Source organism: Oxyura jamaicensis, chromosome 5 (genome assembly GCF_011077185.1).
Source record: "Oxyura jamaicensis isolate SHBP4307 breed ruddy duck chromosome 5, BPBGC_Ojam_1.0, whole genome shotgun sequence".
Lineage (NCBI taxonomy): Eukaryota > Metazoa > Chordata > Aves > Anseriformes > Anatidae > Oxyura > Oxyura jamaicensis.
Window position 1 is genome coordinate 52,628,150 of NC_048897.1, and position 9,531 is coordinate 52,637,680.

Consider the following 9,531-nt stretch of genomic DNA (forward strand, 5'->3'; position numbering starts at 1 on the left):
CTCTGCCTTCCTCCCAGGGAGGCAGCGACGTGTGAGCTTTCCCACCAGGCTTCCTCGTGCTCCCTTTGGGAGCTCTGCATCTTAGAGGACCGCAGAGCTGTCTCATTCTGGCACGGCGCATGCATTGCTTTGTTACCTGCAAACACTGATACTTCAGAGCTGATTTCCCGTGCAAAAAACATCAGCTGCAGGCTTGAGGAATAAAATGAACAAAAAAAAAGATCTGACTTCATTGCATTTGGCTGTGGTGACTTGCTCTGTGGTGAAAACAGAGGGAAAACAGAAATCCTAGGAACTGAGGGGTGGTTTTACAGCCTTTGTGCATTCCCCACTGCCTCGTGTACTGGGGCTCATGGCAGCCACCCAGCCATCAGGGGGGATGTTCCCTGAATGTTTTCAGTATGCCCCTACAAACGTTAATGCTTCTGAGACTAAAAATGGCTGAAACTGGTGACAAATATGAAAACTGAGACAAAGTGCCCAGTAAAGAGAGGCCATGCATGCAAGCTATTTATTTCCATAGGAAATGATGCTAGAAAGGGAACATTCTGTGACATTAGCCACTGAAACAAACAAACAAAAAACCTTTTGATGAAATTTTAGTTGATTCACTAATTAATCTACTTTTATATGAATAGGCCTCTAACAAAAAATCAGTAATGAAAGAGGATGTGAAATAAGAACAATTGTACTAGTTAAAAAATGAAACCCAACGAATGCTTACAGCAATAAACAAAAAGTGTCCTGTGTTTCAGTGATAGGTCTGCCATCCTGAAAGGAAGGACAATCCCATACACAGGTAATCCATGCGTCTCATTGTGAGTTGCACTTTGTATTCTGTGTTTTACATGTTATTATGCAAAAGTTAAATATGCAAAAATAGGAAATATGAAAATGTAAATTTTCATATGCGTGTTAAAATCCATTTCAGAAATCCAATTCAAGGGACAGTGCTTTGAGCCCTTGATGAGATGAAATGGCTTTATGGACAGGAAAAGAGGAATAACATAATAAATCAGGCATTCCTTCTTCCCTTGCCTGGACACACCAGGAGCCATCTGTTGACTTGCCTGTTTGATAACAAATGGAAGCAAAAAAAAAATAGTTATGGCAATTAGGCCTGTGATGTTGGACAACTAAAGGATTAAGCATGTTCTTATTTAGTCTTGTGCATAAGGAAGACTATCTGAATTGATTTTATATGGTACTTTATCTTCCATTTATACAAAACCTCTTATTAACCCCTGTTCATTAACTCAAGAAACTTTTCAATGAATAGTGAAAAATGATCAGGAGAAACCTGCAAAGAAGCACCACTGTAGGAGACCCGCAGCCAAGTGACCTGGCGGCTGGACAGGCACTGCCAGAAAGCTGTACGTGTATCCAGCATGTGTCCTAGGCTTGTTGGGAGAAGTGCCTTGTATCTATATTGACTGGAATAAAAATAAATAGCCAGAGACACAAGCACACACCATTAGTTGATAAGGTCTAATCAGCCTGCTTTATGTAAGTCATTTCCCAGCAATTCCTTAAAACTGTTGAAAGCATTAAGAGGCGCGCAGAGGAAGGAGATCTAGCCCGGGTGAGGCAGGCATGGTACAATTCTGCACAGAAGCTGTATGTGACTGCATGGCCAGCACTATTGCTATTCATGGAAAACCCAGGTTTTCATCTCCTGAAGCTTCCTCAGGGTTGAGTCTGTTTTAGATAAAGAAAGGGAGAACAGTTTTAGATAAAGGAAGGGAGATGTTTTTGAAGCTGGGGCCAGAGCTGTAAGGTTATACACTCAGGCAGTACTTGGCAGGCAGATTACCCTCAACTGACAATGATGGCCCCAGTATTGACCATTGCCAAAGGGTAGTAGCAGATCAGTTGTCTTAACATGGTGATTCTTCTCCACACTCTTCTTAAATGAAAGTTTTCAATATGGTACAGCAGCAAAACCACTGCAATCGCTCCAGTGTAACTTGGAGCAGGACAGGAACTGCAACAGAGCTCTGATTTGATGGCACTAAGCCTCTGGTTTCCACTTCTGCACAATGTATTATTATCTGAGAGACTTAATATCTGAATGTAAGAGCAACGGAAACAAAAATCAAGAGAAAAACAACAGAAGTTAAGAATACATTGCTGGGTGAAATAAAAAAAGATCAATATTGCTTAGGTTGTGTAGTCTGGCTGAAAATCTGCTGTAACAGACTCGGTTTAACCAAGTTTAACAGGCTGAGGTGTCACCACAAGGTTATTCCTGTTGGTACCTCATGGCAGAAACAGAAGCAATGAGATTAAGTGAAGGACATATTTAATAAAATACAGGGAAGGAAATCCTGGTCAAAACAGGAGTTAAAATATTGGTCATTTAATTTCTATTACTAAATAATAGAAGACAAATGCTCTTTGAGTTTGGGTCCCTGTAACCCAGCTGTGAGGGTTTTTGTTCCAGTTCTGGCACAGGTGAGCTATTCTAGGACATCAGGCATTGTGCCGTCCCATGTAGTGCTGCAAACACCAGAGCTGTCAGCAGGAGAGTTTCACCTCCTGGAACTTCATCAAGGATCAAATCAAATGAGAATGTGAGCCCCTGATGTGATGTGAGATTAGCCAAAAAGCCTTTGTGTTTGCAGACTCCCATTGCCTTTCCCGACAGCTCTTCAGCTCTGCAGGTTTTATTTGTAATCTACACGAAGGGAGAGGGGAAGCACAGAACTTGTTTGGAAATGCTGGTGGAAACGGAAGTGTTTTCTTTTGCTTAAGCTCTATGATCTTTTATTTTAATCTGGTATCTTGCTATGAATAGCCTAATTCACCATGAAATCAGTATACTTAGTCATTAAATAAAATTAAACCCCTTTGAAATTAACTTTCGCCTTCTAAATCTAATATCATGGGCAGACAGAAATTATTGGAAACCTCAGGTCTTTGGGAAATCACCTGGTAATCATGTCACTGCGCCCTGCGGGTCAGAGTTGTCGGTTTTGGAGACAAAGCCAATCTTTTAATCTCCATTAGAATGACTCACGGGGAGGACGGCATTGCTGGGAAGGTGCTTCTGCAGGCGGCGGTGCAGGGGGTGCGAAGGCCTTGAAACCACACAGCTGCGGAAAGGAGCAGGCTCCGCTCAGCGGCTGGACTCTCAGCTCAGTTCATGACTGTTCAAAGACAAGGCTGAGTGCACAGAAGGACGTGGAAGTTCAGGAGCTGCTGCAAGAGGTGGATGAGTCCACCCACAAAACTGATTTAAGCACACGAGTGTTAAAAGATGGTGGGACTACAGATGTCTGCTGGATTTTGGATGAATATAGGAGTTAGGCTTCAAAAGGTCAAATACAGGAAATGAAGTTTAAGCTACTTTATAAAACCAATAGTACCTCTCTATGTATGTCTGTACCTAAGTGCTTTTAGAGTTCTAACTCCAGTTATAGTGAACAGTGTATTACAACTTGTATAGCTTCTGACAAGCCAGTTATAGTCCCATCAGCTGCTGTGAGAGCTTTGAAGTTTCCGCAGGGTTAGTAAAGATGATGTGTTATTTCCAGGGAGTGAAAGGGTCATTTACTTCACTTTTTAAAATTATTAATGGCATTTGCAAAAATTAAAATAAAATAAAAATCTACTCTCTTATCACATCTATTCATAATGCTCATTCTGCATTATCCTCAGTTCTGAAATCCTAAATTCTTTAGAGAGATATTTCCAAAACTTTAGTAGGGTATTACTGGAAAAATGTTCTGCCCCTCTCATCATCTGGCTTTTCCTGGCACCTTTTGTTTGACTTTCTGGTAAAAAAAAAATGAAGTTCTCCCTGTTCCTTTAGCAATGGTGTTATCAGAAATGGCAGGTGATGTGTAGCTTTGCAAAAGAAATTAGCGGTAAGAGCTGATTAATGCTTACCCAGCAGATATTGAATCTGATTCAGATTTCAGACCAATTTTGCAATGATGTTTCTCTAGCAAGATTGATGGAACTGCTTCTGATTTACCCTGAGGTCCTTCTGCTTAATAGAAATGAACTGACTAACAGAAATATGGTCAGATTAAAAACCAGACAATGCGATTTATCAGCTACTTTTTTCAGAGACGCTGTTTTTGAAATTTTTCACTTGATGTTCCATCTTGTCTCCAGTTTCATTTGTGACCCTCTTCTTGAATGGTCTCTGTATTGACCTAAGGACTTTGCTTCTTGGCACATTAATCTGACTGCATTTTCCCACAGCCTGTTTTTATAGCACTCCTTTTCTCTGTATTACTTCTCTCACTTTGCAAAAAAAAGACCTCATTTGGTAAAGTTTACTGCAAAAAGCATGAGTAGATGTTGCAACTTTCAGCACTTATTCTTTATGTCCAATTTTATTATACAAGTGTTCTCATTACAACATAATGAATGACCTAGTGATAATGAAAGAATGACAAAGAAAATTCAGAAGCAGCTTGACAGATCAATATTTTGGGAAGCTTACCTGATCCTGAGCATGTCATCTTCAGAATTATTTTAACAGCAGCGTTTGGATGTGATACAGGGCCTACTAGCTGATTTTCTGTGGTATTTTTGAGTGGGATAATGATGAGAGATGACTGTGTTTTTTCTCCCGTAGTCTAGGAATGGATAGGTTATATCAAAGGAATTGAGTTGGGAAGGACACTGAAGATGAGGTATTGGCTTATTGTCAGGATGAGAGAGAACAGGAATGTGTCATGATGGAAAACAAGCACCTTCAGTGCAAGGAATTAAGGTTGAAATTATTACTGGAAACAAAACCAGGTCTTTATCCTGAAATTAAAAACATAACTGGTAAAATAACCAATATTCTGAAAAAAAATAATAATAATAATTAGAACCATAGAATCACAGGATGGTTTGGGTTGGCAGGGACCTTTCAGCCCATCTAACTCCATCTGCCCCCTGACCCCTGCCCCCAGCCCCATCCAGCCTGGCCTTGGGCACTGCCAGGGATGGGGCAGCCACAGCTCCTCGGGGCAGCCTCCGCCAGAGGGAAGAATTTCTTAATTCCTTTCTAATCTGAACCTATCCTCTTTCAGTTTAAAACAGTTTGCCCTTGTCTTGCCACTGTTCTTGAAAAAGAGGGAGACATTTTTCAGTGTCTCCCTTTTGTCTATTGCCTCTCACTAAGTAAGGCTGCCAAGAACCCAGAAGAGCCACCCATGTTTTGGTGAGAAGTAGCATTGTGGTCAGCCAGGCTGGCCTTCTGGTCTTTGTCTGTAACATCACACAGCATTTCCTATAGTAAATTCCCCTGTTGTGCTTGGGCTAAGGTTAGTCTTTAAATAAATTATCTAATTCTGTTAAATGAGGATATTAAAAATAAAGTATTCTTAATCAGACTATAGGACTTAGATGCTTTAAATACATTTCTAGTTTCATTCAGAGAAACATTTTCACTCCTATGAGAAACATTTCATTACAATCCTGATTTTTATATGGCTTTTTTTTTTTTTTTTTTTTTTTCCTATTTGATTTCAGTGCAAGTACATGCTAATAAATGAAACACACAAACAAGTTTTGGCACAGAGTATGAGCCTTTGTCCCTGTCTCACCAAGAGATTTTGGACTTGGAGATTCTCCTTTACAGGAGGATAAAGAAGAGGCAGATTTCCTGAAAGTGGGAGAGTTAAATCACTGTGAAATTGGTACGGACTGAAGTATGCCCCTCATATTCAGAAGAGAGGCAAACTGAAGAAGCAACCTTTCAGGAGCACAGATTCATTTGTTGCCATGTGTTGACAAACCTTGATCACATAACAATAAAGGATTTGAGCATTTCAAAGGAGGAATGCCCAGACGGTGCTACGGTTGTTTCCATTCTCCTCCTGCTATATTGAAGGTTCAGATGCACAGTAAAAAGCCCTGCTTGGTCTTTGACAACCAAAAAGAAAAAACAAAAAACATTTTGACACAGACTCTGCCGGGCACCTTCAGTCCCTGCTGTGATTGAGGAGGACATTTCTTTGCTGCTGGCCTTGTTATGTAGCAAGCTGTGTCAAGTGCTGAGCACGTTCTCCCTGCAAGGGAGCAGAGGTCTTTCATCCTAATACTCTTCCCAGTTTCTCAATGACCTTTTCATCTGGTTTCTGTATTTTTTTTTTCCTCATACATTTCCTGCAAGAGATGTACTCCTGTAAAGCTGGGGGGCTTTTCTCATCCACGCTGTTAACATGGATCTTTCTGCTGGGGTTTCTTTCTTTCCTTGAGCTGAGAATCAGGTAGATACTGTTTACCTTTTTCAGCTTCTGCCTTCCTGAGCAAACTGAGGGCATTTGAGCATGCAAATCATGCAGAGGAAGAGATATGAGCTACCAACTGGGGCCCAAGGAGCAGCGTGTGCAACATCCTCTGAGGAGCTCAGGGTCTGCAGATTGGGGCCTGCTGCAGAGCTTTGGTGAGGTGACAATGAAGACTTCTTGGGAACAGGCCTGGAAACAGACTCAGGCAGAAGAAATAATGCAGCAGTGCTCTATACTCCACTGTGTTGCAAATGAAACTCCAGACAGCCTCCAGACACTTGATGCTCACACCGGTATTAAGGAGGAAGAACCATGAGGACACTAACCTCTCTGGGCTGAAGCATCTCTTGGGACTTCACCAACCAGAGGTGTACTGGGTGCAATGAATTTTACCTTTATTATCAAAACCCTAACTACCTTCCCATGCACAGGTGGTTTCTGATTTCTTTGGTGTGAATGCTGGTGATACATAGACCGCTACGGTAGGTACTACACAGTTCAGTAAAAAACAGGAAAAGTACACAGTTTTTCTTTTCCACTGGCATACTACCTGCATATAGTATTAGTTGCAGATTGCTAAGCAGTTATTTTGGGGAAGTTTGGGTTTCTAACCTCTGAAATAATTTGTTTTCAAAAACTCCATCATGCATTTTGCAGTGTGTGATTTTCTTTTTCAGTAATGACAATATTCCCCAGTAGCTCCAAACTGCTAATTTGCTACTAGAAATAAGATTCAGGAAAATATATATCTAATTTTGAAAAGTACTTCCAAAGCCCTGCTACACCACTCTGAAAGTACAAAGGGTTTTAAAGTTCAGGGGCATTGCAGGACCCAGAGGAATTAATGACCTGAGGGTAAGCACAAGTAAAGCCCTCTGTGTTGTTAATGCTGTGGGTTTGAGGTTTCTTTTTACTTAGGAACTTTAAAAGACATCTTTAGAGCCGCCACCAATAACCTGTTGGCCTTCTGCTCCCTCTGACAACGCTCACAACATTAATCAAGCCATTTCAATTCTCACCGTGTGCGAGGTGGCTCAGCTCACACTGCTCTGGGTCTGCGGGTCCTTCAAAACCCAGGTGTGAAAAATGGTTTCCAAAAATAAGCAAAAACTGGCTCCAATCGTCACTCCAAAATGTGTCTCAGCAAAATTATATTAGGGAGAAGCTGGACACTTTTTCCCAGACAGACTGTGGTCAAAAGAGCCCTACAGCTGCAGAGTAACTGCAAACGAGCAACAGCAACTTCATTTCCCCATATAAGAGTAGCCCTTGGGAATTTAAATTCAAGACATTCCCTTCTCATTTGGGGTGTGTATGTGTATGTTTCTGGATGGTGACTTTGAGGCCAGTTCCAGAAAAATGATTAGAAACTCCAGCTCTGGATGGGTCAGCAGATAACCCTGCCAAGTCCAATGCAGTCAGTGCTGGAGGCAGCAGGCAGACACTGACCACGGTCCCTGCTTGGATTTGATCTAGTGATACTGGCCAAATGTGCTGCCAGTTGTATGTCTTAGTTGTGATTTTGGGACTAGAGCCCTTAAGTCAAAAGCACATTAACATCTGTTGTTGAAATTTTGAACTGTATTACATCTGCCTAAAGACGCTACCTGAGGATTAAGTGGCCGGTTTCACTTCATGTCTTTTGTGTCCTGGTCAATAAACCAGTTTATAAAACACGTATAGCATAAATGATGAGCCAGAAAACCAGCTCATGTTTGCATTTTTACATCCCAGCCTACAAGTACCAAGCAGATTCTCACATTCAGAAACAAAGGACCACAAGGATGATGAGCTCTGATCAAAGGGTGGCAGAGGAATGGCCACGGTGACCGCTGTGGTGGCTTCACTGCACCTGGGGCAGAGCACAGCTCCGGGGAGAGCTGGGCTCCGTTCAGAAGCTCTGAAGATTTGGTTACATCCCTTCTTGATCTGTTCCTAAAAACTCATGAAAAACAAGCAATCAAGCAAACAAACAAAAACAGTACCTTTCCAATCAGAGCAGCTCTGTTGGCTTTTATTTAGTCATTGGATTCAGGGTTCTGAATTAAAGAGCTGATCAGGAAGAAGGATGTTTTTGCCCTTTCTTGAATCATTTATACACTGCTTAAGCTATCTCCAAACTTTCTTTTCTTCTGAGCAAGTGAATGCATTTAGTGTCTGTCTGTAAAGAGCCCCCTGACAGCAGCTCTGTGCAGACATTTCCATTTATCCATCTCCTTTCAGGGAGCAGATGCCCAAACTGGACCCACGGCACAGTACTGGACTCAGTAATGCTGTATACAGAGTGGGTATTGCTTCCTGCATTCCTGCTCCCCCAGTCATGCGCATGAAGACATGCTGCCCCTCCTTCTGTCTCCCCTTCTTGCACAGTGTTACTTGGTTTCATGCAAACACAGTTTGCTATGGCCATTGAAGGGAGCACTTGGAGTGAGGAAGGAGGGACTGTCACCTGCAGCTGCAGATTTCCCTGGGGCTATCTGCATTTCGCTGCTTTAAAACATTGCTTAATGGTGGCTGGCTTTTCCAGGAAAACCAAATCGCCTTCTTATAGTGACCTTTTCTCATCTCTGTCTCACACTGAGAAGGCAGATGTAGTTCACTGGAACGGCAAGGTTTCCTCCATCCAAGAGGATCTTCTTCACAGGAAAACAAGAAGCCAGTGCAGTTATCTAGAAGCTTGAACCTTAATAAATGTTACATAAAAAATTACGATTTGCAGAACTAATAGAAACATATTTTAGTGGTCACTTTTTTTTTTCTTCTTTAAGAAAAAGAAGAAAAAAATGAAGAAAAAAAAAAATAAAAAAAAATAAAAAGTAAAAAAGAACGGTTATTCCTGCATCTCCTACAGGCTGCACAGATTTCAGGGAAAGCACAGAACTGGCTTCCACATCATTCAAAATATTCATTATTTTTGCCCTTTTCAGCATCGCCTCATAAAAATAAATTATGGGAATTAAAATTGGGAAGGTGATGGTTTAATTTCTCAAAATTGAAATAATCACTCAGGCTTATGGAAATTGGGATGTCCAAAAGGAAATGGGAAATATAAAATGCAAATGTCAGGTGGTCAGAGGGAGGCTGTGGTGCCTGTGGTTTTGGCATAGCCCTGGGAGGTTTCGCCTCTCAGCACAGTGTCCACAGAGCCTAAACCCAGCTCTGTCGATGGCTGTCACACCCCCATAGTGACAGGCTGCTAAACTGTGCACCCCAGATAAAGGACTTTCAAAAAGCCCAGGTAAAATAAATAAAATAAAATAAAATAAAATAAAATAAAATAAAATAAAATAAA